Source organism: Anolis carolinensis, chromosome 3 (genome assembly GCF_035594765.1).
Source record: "Anolis carolinensis isolate JA03-04 chromosome 3, rAnoCar3.1.pri, whole genome shotgun sequence".
Classification (NCBI taxonomy): Eukaryota; Metazoa; Chordata; class Lepidosauria; order Squamata; family Dactyloidae; genus Anolis; species Anolis carolinensis.
In genome coordinates, this window is record NC_085843.1 from 202390790 (window position 1) to 202407595 (window position 16806).

A 16806-nucleotide genomic window follows, 5' to 3' on the forward strand; every position below is an offset into this window, starting at 1 on the left:
TGGGGGCCTACCCTTCTGACTGGCACCCAGGGGGAGAATGGCTCTTCCTTATCCTCACTCCTCCCCCCTTTCTCTAATTGGATGTCTATGTGTTACTTGTGTGTGAGAAGGGCGGGAAGCCCCTCCAAGAAGAACAGCCCTGGCAGCTGGCTCTCTCTCTACCTGCTCTTATTCAGGTGCTCAGCTTCCCCATCAGCTGTAAACACAGTCACTCCCCTCAGGGCAAGTGTGGAGAGTAAAGGGAAAAGAGGGGTGCATACCATTCTGGCCAAAAAGGGAGGGAGGAAAGTGAAAAATAGATATAGACCAATCTTTTTGCGGGGTGGGGGGTGGGGTTGAGTGAAGGTCATACCTTGGATGAGTTGGTGTATTGTGGCCAAATTTGGTGTGATTTAGCCCAGTGGTTTTGTTGTTAAATCAGTCCTAATTATGCACATTACATTTATATATTTATAGATTGGTTCTATAACTTGAATTCTGTGGAAACAATGTTCCTTCACACAGGAGTGCAGAACAGGTCTATTTAACCCTTTTAAAGTCCTCGTCTCCCGAGGCTTGAAACACTAGCACTCTAAACTATAGAGGCTAGCTATAGTTAGCCCTTCTTCCCCGAAGAAGAACTAACAAAATGAAGTTCAACAGGGACAAATGCAAGATACTCCACTTAGGCAGAAAAAATGAAATGTGAAGATACAGAATGGGGGATGATGCCTGGCTTGCCAGCAGTACATGTGAAAAGGATCTTGGAGGTGTTGAGAAGCTGGAAGTTGTCCAGAGGAGGGCGACTAAAATGATCAAGGGTCTGGAGAACAAGCTCTATGAGGAGCAGCTTAAAGAGCTGGGCATGTTTAGCCTGCAGAAGAGAAGGCTGAGAGGAGACATAATAGCCATGTATAAATATGTGAGGGGGAGTCATAGGGAGGAGGGAACAAGCTTTTTTGTCTGTTGCCCTGGAGACTCGGACGCGGAACAATTGCTTCAAACAGCAGGAAAGGAGATTCCACCTGAACATTAGGAAGAACTTCTTAACTGTGAGATCTGTTCAGCAATGGAACTCTCTGCCATGGAGTGTGGTTGAGGCTCCTTCTTTAGAGGCTTTTAAGCAGAGGCTGGATGGCTATCTGTCGGGGGTGCTTTGAATGTGATTTTCCTGCTTCTCGGTAGGGGGTTGGACTGGATGGCCAGTGAGGTCTCTTCCAACTCTATGATTCTATGAAATTTGTTGGGCTAACTGTGGAAAATGTGTGGTATAATTATATCAAGTTTTATTATGATAGCTCTACAAATGAGGGAGACATGAGCTCAATTACTTAACGAAAAAGGAATAAAAATTTTGTTACTTTGTTATAGTTACAAAAATTTTAGGTCCATAATTTTCGAAACACTCTCAAAAATTATTCATCCCCCATTCCCAGTTTTGTAATGAGTATTCAGGCATTTTTTTTTACTGATCACACAACCCTAATAGATAGGCTTCCTATTAAGTCCCGTGGATTTTGTTCTTACAAAGTAATAATAATAAGTTTTATTTGAATCATGCCCCCTCTCCCAGAAGGGACTCAGGGTGGCTTACAGCAAGTAACAGTTAAAACAATACAAAAAACAACAGTACATCGGTCAAATTGACATAACTTAAAATAGAACCATTGCAATTACTGAAAACAAATAAGAACGTCACATAAAATCAACATCAAAAATAGCTCCACTTGCTGGAATAAAAGCATTAAAATGTTAAAACAAAGTAAGATATCATTATATTAGTTGTGAACACAAAGCCTGGTTATAAGCAATATCACCCGCAAATTAATTCACTATGAAAAATTATCTGTCGTTAGACATCATTTTACTTAATGGCTACCTTGGTCATCAGGCAATAAGGCAAGACTTGTGGGAAACACAGAATTGCACATATTTGTCTTTTCCATGAAGCTTACAAAGATAAGTCTCTATTGTGGTAAAACATAGTCTGTGGATCATTCTGAGCCTAAACATTGGCACATTCACTTGGAACATGACAACATAGATATTGCTGGACCAGCAAGTACATCCTAGTAGTCTGTGTGAATTAGTTAACTTCCAAAAATGAAGCCTCCTTCTCTCAATTCTTCAGTAGTTTAGCAAACTATTCAATGAGAATAGCATGTATATTTGATCACTGCAAACCTTGATTTAAATAAATGAAAGTACATGGGTATTTTAATTTCTGATTTATTTTAATTTCAGTCTCTAAACTAAATTTCTAATTCTCCCTCAAACTCAAAGGTATGGCTTTGGCCATCATTAATAATATTTGCCATCTTGATCACACTCTTGGCCACATATGTCCTAGTCTGTGAAATTTTGGAGGGTATGCAACTGTGTATGTGCTTTCAAGACACCTGCCAATCTGGTAATCCCATACATTTCATTACATTTTCTTAAGCAAGGATAACTCAGAGATGATTTTGCCAGTTCCCTCCACTATAATCTAGCCAAGAGCACCCACTATTTGTTGAAATCTGCCTTCTACATACTAACCAGAGCTGACCTGGTTTATTGTCAAGATCAGATTGTATCTGGTTACTTTAAGATATTTAGGCTTGGAGTATGCAGCTAGCAGCAGCTATTGCAACTGGTTGCTTTGATGTAGTTCCATTTAGTGCCAACTTACTTTCCTCCCTCACTCCCCATTTCCCATAATTTCCCCCTTGTGTATCATATTGTGTTTAAATTGTAAGCTTGAGGGCAAGGACGACTCTCTTGTAAGCTATTTTGGGAGCCTTTTGGCTATATGTTGGGGTAGAAGTGTTTGAATAAATAAACTATGTCTGTAAATTGCTTCAGGAATCCAGCTAAGTGATGGGAATGTGGCCAGAACATGGTTTGATTAGCATATTGAGAAGACTCAGAAACCTCTCTTGGACCACAGTCTTATACTCTGTATAGTTTTCCGTAAGCAATCTCTTTTCTAGTTGGATTCTACTAAGTTCCCATTACAAATATTTCTGGCAAGCATATATTTGTTTAAACTTTTGTATCAAGAATTAGAAAACACCAAAGAAATTTATTAGAGGCCTTCTTTAAACTGTTTGCAAGAGGGTATGTAAATCTCATTTTAAAGCAAAATTTGCCCAAATCAATCTTTATTTCATTTTTAAATCTTACATGAGTTTTTTTTTATTAAAGTTCTTTATTATAATCTTGAGCGTATACTGTCTAATGATATTCTCCCAGCACATCTAGGGAGCTTACTAATAGTTGCAATGATTCTCAATATGCCCATCCTTCAGTTTACAGAAGATACCATATTAGATGAGGAGGCTATGTGCACAACAGAGTTGACACAAATCTCCCAAATAGCAGGACTGATAAAGGACTTTCATTTCTACTCTTAAATTAAAAGCATAACCAACATCACAGTATTTCAAGATGTATGAATAAATTTTGATATCCTTCTCACTGAGGAAATGAGTCTCTTCTGGGCTTTAGTCTGAACTTTGAAGGGGCTTTCTGTAGTGTTAAGGTCTATTCCCAAAATATGCTTAGTGTTTTGAACAGCTGCCTTAAAATTCAGAGTAAAACCCAGAGCAGATCAGTCATTCCAGTGACATGGGATTTATCCGTCATCACTACTATTCATTGTCAATAATTCAAGCACTAGAGTAGAATAGTGTTTCAGTCATATTTTGTTGCATAATCCAAAAAGGTAAACTTTTGATATAATCCTTCTACAATACCTTCTCCTGCCCAGTTGCAAATTCTGGCCAGCATCCTGTTAGTGACCTATCTAACCATAAAAACAATGTATACCTGGTGAGGGGTGATGAGAGAATAACCATAGCATAGTTCTGCCTGTGGAATCTTTATACCATACATGCTGATATAGAATTTTCCCTCAATGAAAGAATAAAGACAAACAATCTATTAATTTTGGTTTTTTATTGCGTCAGAAGCGACTCGAGAACATACTGCAAGTCGCTTCTGGTGTGAGAGAATTGGCCGTCTACAGAGACGTTGCCCAGGGGACGCCCAGATGTGTTACCATCCTATTGGGAGGCTTGTCTCATGTACCCGCAAGCTAAAGCTGACAGACGGTTACTCACCCTATCTCGCGAATTTAAACTGGCAACCTTCAGGTCAACAACCAAATGTTCAGATCAGAAGTCCAGCTGGCACAAGGGTTTAATCCACTGCACCACTACAGCTCCTTATTTTTTGTTATTAAGGGGGGAAAAAACCCACCTAAGGACATCATCACATTTGCCACCAGAATTACCACAGATTGTGGCAAATCTGGCAGTGCCCAGTGGGGACATGAGGAACCCATTGCCCCACATCCCTTATCACCCGACTTACCCCTAACCTCATTCCAAAGAGGGAAGCGTCTGCTGTCCGGCTTCCCCTCATTGTTGCTAATGCAACATGGGAAGCCTCCTGTGTTGCTGCTGTGGTAGCAAATGCCAGTTTCTCTCCTTTTGTACCATGGAGCCCCACCAAAAGTAGCTCCATGTCATGGGATGGGAGCCAGTAGGCTCCAGCGGGGCAAATGGAGAGGAATCGGCTTATGCCGGTGATTTTGGTCAATGTGCTGAGGTTGTCAGTCCCATACTGTTTTTGTTGAACCACAGTGCAATAAAGCAAAATTGGTATGTTCTGATTGTTATGAAATTGATCCCATTCAGAGGAAAGTAAAATTTCTTCCATTGGGGCAAGTTGGAACTCATAGAGGAAGTAAACATCCTACAATAGAATAAGGCTAGAATTTTGTGAAGAACCCACATCGTCATAAGTGGACTTATTTCTGCAGAAATTAAAACTGAGCAATTCCATAAGATCCATATCCAGTCAAAGGCAGTTGTTACATTACTATAGACAGGAGCCAGTGGTGCACTGATACCAATGTGCCTTTGAACTGAGTCTCTTTTGTGAGAGAAGAGATATAACTACTATTCTACAAATAATAATAATAATAATAATTAATAATAATAATAATAATAATAATAATAATAATAATAATAATAATATGCAGTACTCACATTTGCCTGTGGATACATTGATCCAGTTTGGGGGGTTTGATTTTTTTTTTTTACTAAATTTCTAGACTTATATACAGTATGCATATATAGGGTAATTCTATAGTGTAGATGCACCCCAGGACAAGCATTAACAAACGATTTGGTGAGGGGAAATTTATTTATTTCTTGGTATCCACAGAGGATGACATGAGAGCACAGTTCTCTCAAATGATCATTTTTCAACTCATTGACAAGTGGGGAGAATGAACAAACATAAACAAATCATGCACATTGATTGTTTTTAGAGACTGTCTAACCTTTTACTCAATTTGTATTATCTTGAAAGGATTTCTTCTTGTCTGACACTCTTCCAAGTCTGAGAAATCTTCTTTGATGAAACTAATTTTTCTCTGTCATATTTTTATGTGTTAAAACATGGTTTTATTTATGTGTTTTAGTAAAATCTCTTAGCATCTAGTAAATTATAATAATCATCACCATCATCATTTCTTACCCACCTCTTCCCATGGATTGAGGTGGGGAACAACAGTATATAAAATATATATCAGTTAATATTGTATATATATTCAATCAATACATATTAAAACAAACATAATTTAAAATTCAAACTAAATCATCTGGATTGGCCTTTTGGGAGAGTGTGATCTTTAATGCTGCTTTAAGTTCAGACAGAGTATTTAGATGTTGAATCTTTTCCGGCAAGTCATTTCACAATCTAGAGGTAGCTGAAGAAAAGATCTTCTGGGCGATCTAGTACTGGCTGATTGGAGTAAACGAACATTCCTCAGAGGACCTGACTGTATGGAGAGGATTATGCAGGAAGAGATGACCTAGTAGGACCCAAACCACATAGGGTTTTGAAAATAATCAACACTTTGTATTTTTCCTGAAAGCTAATTAGTATATAGTATACAGTCAACCCTCTGTACCCACAGATTCTGCACTCACACATTCAGTCATCCCCCAAAAATCAAAAAATCAAACCCTTGTTTAGTTATTTTAAATAAGGGACACCACTCATTATAAAGAGACCTGAGCATCTATGAATATGGTACCCATGTGGGATCCTGTAACCAAATTCCAGCAGATAAGAAGGGGCTGCTATATAATATATAATGATGTGCCACATCAGGATGTCTAATGCCCTGTTGAGTAGTACCCATGGAAGACTTAAAATCAGAGGTCTATTCAGATTGCATTTGCTACCTATAGATAACTTACTCAGCCAGGGAATTGGGAGACATCCTTTTCCTGGACAGCCTAGAGATCAACTGATAGGAATCATTTTGTCATTCTTTAAATTACCAACAAACTGAACTAGTCTTCAATAAGAGACAATGGTTCAGAACCTCCCTGTTATTGTAATGTGATTTATTATTTGTCTCGGAGCAAAGCTGGACTGACATGACAGTTTGAACAGAATAATGTGAAGACCCAATGATTGTTTGTAAGGATAAGGATAGCCACAGGGGACTATGCCATCAGGAAATAGAGGATGATTCTCAACTCATTAATACCAAGTATTTATAAGGCCACCTGCTTTGAGTGGAGTTAAATGTGAAGCTGCAGGAAATCATAAATCATGTTTAAGGGTAGAAATACAGACAGAGTTAAAGGCAAGGACCAAGAAGGTAAAATAAGTGCAAAATATGTTGTAAGATTTTAGACATGGTGTAACCTGAAGACCAGGTGCCACCTCAAGCCCATTTATGAGGCTCAGTACGTCAGTGTAATTAATTTCATTATTTTAAATTAAGAACTTTCTGGTCGAAAAGAGGTGTCTCTGGAGCTTAAAACAGGGGATAAAATCAGAATAAAATGTTTCATATGGATATAGGGGAGCCTTTCTAATGAACTAAAATCAAAATCAAAATGGGCCACCAAAAGAAAGGGGGTACAATTTACCAAAGTCCCATGGAAAAGCAGTACAGTCTACAACCTTTAACCATTATTCATCCCTATAAACAGTGTTTAGGAGCCAGGGCTCACAAGGTTGTCATAGCAGAACATTTTGTTTAAGTACCAGAATGACCTTATCTGTCACCTCTCTCAAGCTTCACCTAATTTATGTATAATCTTGATAGTATAGGGTATGTGTATCTACTAACCTTCTTAGAAAAATCTTAGACTTTTTCAGGACTCCTGCTGAACTGCCATAGCAACCTCCTATGGAATCCTGGGGTTTATAGTCAGCTGCAGGGCATTGGGGGAATCTGGATTATAATTCTAAATACTTCTCCTTAATGGCCAATCCCAGGGTCCCCTATATCCTATACCCCCCCCCAAAGGGCTAAAAAGTAAAAATTACTTACATGGCTGCTATTAAAGTGGTGCCAGAGCTCTCCTGGCACATAGAAATGATGTGCCAGGAGAAGAGGGGAGGGGGCGTGAGAAGCGATTCTCCTCCTCACCCCATTCTCCTGGCACATTATTTCTATGTGCCAGGAGAACTCTGGCACCAAATTCATCATGGCCAGGTAAGTAATTTTTACTTTTTAACCCTTGAAGGGGGTGCTGTTTTGGGTTTTCTGGGCTCCAGAAGCCTGGAAATCCCAAGACAGCTGTGTAGATTAGACCCAGAAGTCACATGATGCAATCCCTGGGTCCAATCCCCACAGGGCCTACACCTGGAAAGACACAGATTTTCCTGCTTTGTCCTGAATTAATTCGCTTTTACCTGAGGCATTCAGGTAAAAGTGTGTGAGCTCACGCATTTTGGGGGCTGTGTGGATGTGCCCTTAGATAAGTGAATGGAAACTACTTTTGCAGTTTGGACTCAGTTTGCAAGAACTGAAATAAGCTAAGGACAAAGGAGGGAAGAGATAAAATGACATTTTTAAAGCATTTGAAAATAGTGGTACAACACAGGATTAAATTAGTTGCATCAGTACTGTAGAATGTATGCAATTAGGCACCACTTTAATTGCCATGGATTAATTCTGTGGAATCTTGGGGTTTGTAGTTTGGTGAGGCACCAGCCCTCTTTGTCAGAGAAGGCTAAAGATCTTACAAAACTGCAACCCTGTGATTCCATAGCATTGAGCCATGGTAGCTAAAATGGTGTCAAACTGCATTCATTCTGAATTCATATGAGCCTACTTGATCTCTAAGATCCTCTGGGGGGGCCCTCCTCTTGCTTCCATCTTCCTCACAGTTATGACTGGTAGGGACGAGAGAGAGGGCCTTCTCGGCTGTGGCCCCCCGGCTCTGGAACTCCCCAGGGAGATTAGATTGGCGCCCTCTATCCTCCTTCAGGAAACAGCTGAAGACCTGGTTGTTTAGGTTGGCCTTTGGTGAGACAGTCAATGGATGACCAGCCTCAGTTGGCACTATAATGCTATCCTGAATTTTATTAGGTCCCTTTTATTCTGGTATTTTAAGTGATGATTTTAAGTGAAGTTATTTTATATTGCTGCTGCAGTCCCCCCCCCCCCCACCACCACCACCACCACCAATGAAGTCGACTGAATTGTACTTGGTGGTTGATTGATTTACTGCTGTATTAACTCTTGTTTTATTGTCTTACTGTGTTTTACTATTTTTTGTAAATTGTTTAATGTATTTATGCTGTTGATTTTGTAAATTGTGCTAGTTGGGCCTTGCCCCATGTGAGCCGCCCCGAGTCCCCGTGGGGAGATGGTGGCGGGGTATAAATAAAGTTATTATTATTATTATTATTATTATTATTATTATTATTATATGCACTCCCATTGCCCCTGTCAAATTGGGGCAGTTGATGGATATATGAGAGGGCGCCTTGTCTTGAGCCACCTTTGTTATTATATGAATTTTTTAGCGTTGGCTTGGTATTAAATGGCTAATTAAAGACACTAGGTCTATACAAAGTCTTGTTCCCACTGGCAATCAAAACCCCTGAAACCAGTTAATTCAACAACATTGATGGCGCTTATCTTCATTTTTGGATTTTCTGTGTAGATTTAACTATAAGGGACTGTCATTTGAGTGCTTTCACATCAGGATATGTCATTGCATCATTGGATATAAAAGGATATGAAATTATGGGATTAGCTATTTGATGTCTGTTATTATTGAATAGAGGTGGACGGAACATAAATCTGAATAAGATTTATATAGCTACTTTACAAGGACAAAGAATTGTTCCAGCTATAATAAATAAGTACTCGTGAGTGTTTCTAACCTCATCAGGTGACGGATAGTGAGACGGGGTAAGGTATGATCCTCTATCAGCAATAGGGGTTCTCTAGGATTTCCAACATTGTTATTTTTAAATTAATATTTACTTATTTAATTCATATTTCCCTTTTTCCCAACATGGAATCCAAGGTGATGTACAACATCTTAAGAGCACAATTCAGTTATAAGATACTGTCCATACAAATGTTAAAGCATAATTAAATTACGTTTTTATTTTAAAAAACACAAGTTAATCATAGGGTTATAACCAAATTAAAAATAGCACTAAAAGATACTTCAAAACATAATACAATATGTTTACAAAACATAATACAATATGGGGGGGGTGGGGGGGGTTCAATGAATTTTCAACTACCATGTGTTGCCTCACTCAATCAATATGAAGGTTCCTTGGTTCATATCTACCTGACTTATTTCTGTTTGAAGGATGTCTGCATAGAAATAAAAGACTAGCATAGACTAACCCTCCTCACATTGGCAAGACCTACATAAAAAAACCACTAGATTTCAATGAAGATTGTAATATTTATCAATCGTTGGGAGAGCGATATATGGCGGCAGCTGCTAATATTACAATAGATCAAGCATCCGTTATCAAGAATTTCCAAATCCAAAATAGTTCAAAATCTTAAAGTGAACACATGGTGGCTGAGAAAGCTCAGCTATTCTTTCTGATGGTCCAGTGTATGCAAACTTTGTTCCTTGCATAAAATGGTCAGAAATAGATTTATACATTTAGACCCAATGTATATAAGCTATAAATAAATTTTCTGTTTAGACTTGGGTTCCTTCCCCAAAATGTCATTATGTACCTAAATGCAAAACAGGTATTCCAAAATCCAAAAAAAAATCTAAAATCTGAAACACTTCTGCTACTGCTACTACTATCAATAATAATAATAATAATAATAACAATAATAATAATAATAATAATAATAATAATAATAATAATAATAATAATAATAATAATCCATAGATTGTCACCTTGTCGTGGTGAGAGGATTTGCATGTTCCATTGAACCTGCAGGCATAACCATCGGAGTCATGCACTCCGGGGGGGGGGGGGGGGGGGCAAAGGAGGTTCCAGACCAAGCACAATCTGAAGACCTCAACGGCAGATCACATGGAAGATAACATGGTATATGTTACAATGGCTGTGAAGGCAGAAGAAGGCTGCAACAGGTTGAGAAGCCACCGTTGTTGTGTTAACCATGCCACTGGTTGGGACCTTCACTTTGTGAAGACTTTGTGTTGATCAGCTATGCAACGACCTCCACACATTAAAAAAAACTCACGCACAGGCATCTTCCAAGAACTTGGAAGGCCATCATACTTGGAAATCAGGGATCGCCTAAGTAAGTAAGCACTCTATGTGTAAAGTGCACTGCCCATTCTATCTTTTTTTCAATGACAGAATGTTAACTATTAATGACTAGAAGCAGATGCAAGAAACTTGTAGCAAACCAGTTATTGTTGGACTGCAGGTCCTATCGTTATTCACCACTGGAAATGAGAAAACCGATAGGAGTTGCAGTTCAAAGAACACATGGAGGGCTGCAGGTGGCCAAAACCTCAGATGAAACAAATGCTTTTCAAGAAAGGCATTTTGATTTATATGGAAATGTAGTTTAGGAAAATACTTTGATTTCACTGGCAGAAAATAATCACATCAATGGCATAACATAGCTAAAGTGTAAAGTAAATTTCTAACACATTTCTGCCAGAGCCTTCTCATGTTTTCTTAATAACTGGTGTAGTTTCACTGTTAACTGTAGCAATACTGAACTCTCACAGCAAGAAAGATGTTACCCCTCTCAATGAATTTGCTAACACTCATTGCTCCAAATGGAGGTTATTTGAAAGCATTTGCAATTCACAGACATAGTAGATATTACCTGCTCAAATGGGTGTGTTTTCATCCATTTTCATCCTTAAACAGCAGTATTTTATTCCAACACTAACCTAGTTATTTTCTTCTTCTGTCATTGCTCATGCTGTTAGGACCAAGCTAATCCTATTTAAACCCAGTGTATGTATCTCTCCTGGGATGCAACACATAACTGAAGTTGGAATCATTTTGATGTAGTGTATTAGCAGCTGTACTTCTTCTGGGTTTACACAGGGATGTTGAGAGAAAGTTTGGATTCCCAGTTTTAAGTCCTTTTCTCTACAGCTCAAGGGGAAGAGGAATTTCAATGTCTCTCTATAGCCCCATCTACAATTCCATATACAATCCAAATTATCTGCTTTGAAGTGGATTATATGGCAGTGTAGACTCCAAGCAGATCATCTGGATCGTCTGTTTTCATAATCTAGGTTATATGGCATTGTAGATCCAGCCTGTGTGGGGGTTTAGAGCTTTCTGCTACTGCAGGCTGCTTTAGAAAGTACAATTATTGTTCAAATGAAAGCCTGGAAAAACTTTCTTTGGTAGGCCTGTAACTCCCACGTGTTCTTAAAAGCTGTGCTTGTATGTTCTGTCTTTCCATTGAATGCAGATCTTAAAAATTTGCCAGACTTGGTGTGCATTAGTTGTATTACACACTCTTGAGAAACTATGGTTAATTATACAAACACACATATCTATACCTAAATCTGTGAAATCAACTGAGGGTATCTCTAGGTCTTGGGCCTGGGACATGGCTGGGAAATTTCAGGGCCTGGGGTGCTGCTAACCAGGCAACCCTATGGAAGGCAGGCAGAATCGACTGGCAAACCCAGAAGCAACCAATTTCTTCAGTGCCTTATTTCCTTCATTGCTCCAATAGTCTTTTTCTTCCTCCTGGTTCACAGAGGGCACTTCTAGGATTCTGCCAATGGTTATTTCTGGTGTATAATAAATAAATCTGTTATTTTAGGATCAGATTTAAAACTATGTTATGTACACTCGTTCTGCACAAAATTAGGAAGTCTAGAATGATGCGTTAACAAATATCTCCCTATGAGGATATTGCATAATGTTAACTTGCAATGTACCCTCAGTACCATTGCCATTGCCGTTGTCTTTCAGCATGGGAATAAAAGCCAGGGAATAGTGACATTTCACTACATTTCCCTGGCCGCTATGATGCTTCTAAGTCCTACAGTTGGAGAGTGAAGAGTATTCACAAATTTCCCAATCCTCAATGAGAATGGGTGTTTCAACATGCTGAGACCCCACACCCAATAAACAAACAAATAAACAAATAAATATCTTGTGAGATTTTCACCTTTGTGCAACAATAAAAGAGCAATTTTTCAATGCATTTTTAACAAAATGCACATTTTCCCAAACTTTCTCAAAAGAGTTCTGATACAGTGTTCCCTCAACTATTACATTCCAGGACCACCCGCAATAAGTGAAAATCCACGAAGTAGGGGCTCTATATTTATTTTAATATTTACACATTATATTAGTAGTTAGGTGGCCTTTCTCCCCTTCGCATGCCTTCTTCCTGCTCTTCTTCTTGGCGGCTTCCTCTCCGGCACCTGCCAGTTTCTCTTTTGCGCATGCACCTCCCTCTTGTCAGCATCCAGAGTGGCCTGGCTGGACGCCAACGAGAGGGAGGGCGCATGCGCAAAAGGGAAACTGGCACCTTTTGTGCATGCACCACCGCTCAGAAAAAAACTGTGAAGTAGTGAAAAGCGAAAAGCGAACCGCAAAGTAGGGAGGGAACACTCTGTGTGTGTGTGTGTGTGTGTGTGTGTGTAGCATATTCCAGAATCTCCTATATTTTTCCCAGTAAAGAGAAAACATTTGATTTTTCCCCTCTTGTCATGTGAGAATGGAATAAAAAACATTTGAATCTCTGTCTTACAGTATTATCTAAAATCCCCTCCTGTGACCTGACCATACTGTTTCTTAAATCAAAGCTAGTTCATAGCATGAGCTGTAAGGAATATGATCTATACTCTACATACCTGTGCAGTGCAAAAGTCTTGTACTTTCTTTTCACTTTAAGAATATGTAGTTCTTTCAGAATCTCTGGAATACAGCAACTTTTGAATTGTAGGAATCACTAGGGGAGCATCTGAACAGCATGGCAGCATTCTGTCTTCATAATGAAATGTAACACGGAGAACATAGAAGGAAAACCTTAACCATTTCAAACGATTGCTCAGAAAGTACTTAAATCAAAGAGGACTTTATTTTCCAGATAAGCCTGAATACCAGATATAAATAATTTTTGCTGAAAAAAAATACATAAAACCTGCAACTACTACTTGGAGTGAAAGGGTAAATCTGTTAGTTCTGAATACTTTTTAAAACTTGCTGTAACTTGGACATTTTGCATTAAATTAGTGTGATATTGCAGATGTTTAGAATCCACTGACACATTCATTTGTATCACGTTTGATACCAAGAACACAAGATGTCATTTTGATATAAAGTAGTATGGTATAGTCCCCTTTCCCACAGAACTGTACTTGTGATTTCTTGTACCCTCAACTTACAAAATATATCATCTCTATGAATTTCCTTTGGGGTCACTCTGAAGTAACTTCTGATGGAACCAATTATTTTTATATGGTTCACTATTATCCAATTTTTTCTGTGTTCATGGTAAGTTCAATGACATATCCCCTATGGATATGAGGGGGCCATTTACCAGCATCACATGAAGTGAATTTAGCATCCTAGCACACCACCAAGATGCTTCCTCCTTAGAGTCTCACCCCTCTCATTACACGATGTATGGCGACTTCCAGTGGGGCTCCATGGAGAAAGTCCTGGCAGCTCTGCAGGACACTTCCCTAGGAACACGGGAGGCTTCTTGTGTTCCATAGGCAACCAAGGGACCACCGAGATTGCCCCACTGATTCACTACAGAAGGTGGGGTGGCAAATCGCCCCGCGAGACCTCAGTTTTTCAAGTTACTCCTGACACGGAATAAAAAATACAATACAAATATAATTAGAATATAATAATAGGATGTGCTGCAGGATGTCCTACAACAACAGAATTTGTTGCAGCTTAATAAACATTTTTTTCATGTTTTTATGATAGAACCCTAGGAAATATTAACATTGATAAACCTAGGAGCAAAAATCATAGTGTAATACATAATGTAATACAATTATAATAATATAATTATACTGTAATACAGTTATAATATGATATTATAGTATAATAATATAGTATAATAATAAAATCTTATAATAATGTAATAAAATTATGATAATATAATAAGTAGTGGTATCACTTCCTCATCTCGTAGGGGCCCACAAAAAGGATTTTCACTCTCAGTATCTCTCCTTTCTGTCGCTTTGTGATGTCCCATGGCCATCTGGGTCATGACCCTGGCGCCATTATGGATCACAGTGATGAAGAAATGGGATTTCTGCCGTTTCAGCAAGAGGCTGTTCCTTTCCAGATGCCTTTTGTTGACAATTCTAGCCCGGAGCTCATTAAAAAGGACCTTGAACAGGTGCCTATTCCCAGCATCTCTCCCCCCTTTGCGAGAAGGGAGTTTTGGGAAGCTAGCCGCTCAGAGAAAGCACAAACACGAAAAAGCGCCCGATTAGCGGCCAGAGAGAGTGCTAATTAGCTCATTTCCCCTGAGAGTTCTCAGGGAGGATCGCATCTGGACGAAGATGTTGTCTCAGTTCTTTTCCCTTGGGAAAGGAGCACTGGACACCTGCTTTGTAGAAAGATTTGAAGTTCTTTAAAAGTTCCCCGCACTGGCTAGTCCTCGCGGAGTCAATGTGTGAATTTGGAGGATTAATTTCGCTTCCAGCCAAGTGTGGACTGCGTTTAAGTCCACTGCCTTCCAGCCTTTTCGTGCCTTGCCAAGTCGTGTTCTTTGACTTGTCTTGCCGTGAATCCAGTCTTGTTTTGTCGTGCCGTGTATCCAGCCTTGTTTCCAGTTTCTTGCCTTTGGACTTGTTCTGAACTCTAGTGAAAGACTTGGACGTTTTCCCCACTCAAACTGCTTGGAAGTTTGAGTGTGTTTCGGTTTTTTGGATTACAACTTTAAACTCTAATATTATATATTGTACAATATATTACTGGACTATATTTGACCTTTCCTTAAAGGTCTATTGATGGACTATACTTTCTACTTGTTTTCATTTTAATTCCTTAATTCCTTAATAAAGATATTAGATTGTTTATTGGCCTCAGTGTATTGGTTTCCAGTGCTCACACAGCCAGGGGCGTCACAGGCTTGGCCACAGAGCCTCTGCTTCACGTAACTCACCAAGCCAAACTGAGTGGCGAGGAAGTGGGCCTAGCCATCTCTTGTGGCCCTGCCCATGCCAGTTGCTAAAGGGAGGAGACTGCTTGGCCGTTGCTACCACCGTTGCTAAGGGGAGGTGCCATCTGCTATGATGGTTGCTAAGGAAGGAGAAAGAGGCTGCTTGGCCATTGCTAAGGGGAGGAGACATCTGCTATGATGGTAGCTAAGGGAGGAGGAGACTAATTGGCCATTGCTAAGGGGCATGGTTATACCTGTCTCAGGTGTGACAGGTATTTGATAGTAAATATGTGAGTACCTTAAAATACTTTTCAGTTCGAATGCTACGTTGTGTTCAAATTTCATATTCAAATTTCAAGTAATTTGGGAGATATGAGGTCCCCACAAACAGACATTACGTTTTTATTTATGTGGATTGTTTATTCACTGTTTTGATTGGTTATTTGTTTGTTTTTGGCATTGAATGGTTGCCACTGTGTTGCTTTGGCTGGAAACTGCCCTGAGTCCCCTCGGGGAGATAGGGTGGGTTATAAATAAATTATTATTATTATTATTATTATTATTATTATTATTATTATTATTATTATTTAATATTAGCATTAGAATGCTTTGTTTTGGTAGCTGTGGAAATGCTAAAGTAAAGAATAGTGGTTTATTCCTCACTGTGTTGGCAACTAATGATGTAGGGGTCTATTGATAACTCACCCTCATATAACTGGAGTTCATTTGAGATGTAGCACTGCCATGTAAATAGCAGAAAGTATTCCTGTAGTTTTTGCAGGTGTGTAGAAGAGGAAATATAAGTGGGTGTTGAGGATGAGAAATTTCTAAATGTCTTCTTTACTTCTTCTCTACATACACCAATGAAAAAACTAAAATGTATACAATTATTTAAAATTATGCACAAAAACTAAACCCCTTAAGGTTAATAAGAGCACGAATGACATATGATAACTTTATGTCATGTAAAAAAGGATTTCAGAATATAGGTGTGCCTTTGTGGGAAGGAGAGAAAAGGGAGTAAAGTTTTAATCGTTATTTATGCCATAAAAAGCATCAGTACTAAACATATTGACTAATATCTTAGATTGCTGATACTCTAGTTACTTAATGTAATTTCCCCCACCCTCCTGGAGAATGTGTCTTCCTTAGAAGATGAAGATACTCTATAATCAAGTTCTCCTTCACCAGTTATCCTGATGGACCTCCAAGTCCTCCTCCAGATCAGCAAGAAAGAGAGCCTGAGAAGAAGTCTTTGTGAGTGAAGACAAACTGTTTGACGCAGACCCTCAGACACAGCAAAAATCTATATGCCCACAGTTATAAGACATTCTCCCTAAATACTGTGAGGCATGTGGGCATGTGTTGAACCGAGTGCTGTTAAAACCAGGCCACTGAAATCAACTTCAGTCCACCTCATGACCATTACACCCTGCTGT

At 39.0% G+C, this 16806-nt stretch overlaps 1 long non-coding RNA gene across 1 annotated transcript; it reads right to left on the reverse strand.

Annotated features, from left to right (window-relative positions):
* Positions 1–5330: 5330 nt before the first annotated feature.
* On the reverse strand, positions 5331–15705 carry LOC134298088 (uncharacterized). The gene is made up of 3 exons (XR_010005062.1): positions 15371–15705; positions 13092–13225; positions 5331–5845 (listed from the first exon to the last, which is right to left on the reverse strand). It is a non-coding gene; the product is annotated as an uncharacterized LOC134298088 (long non-coding RNA).
* Positions 15706–16806: the final 1101 nt, after the last annotated feature.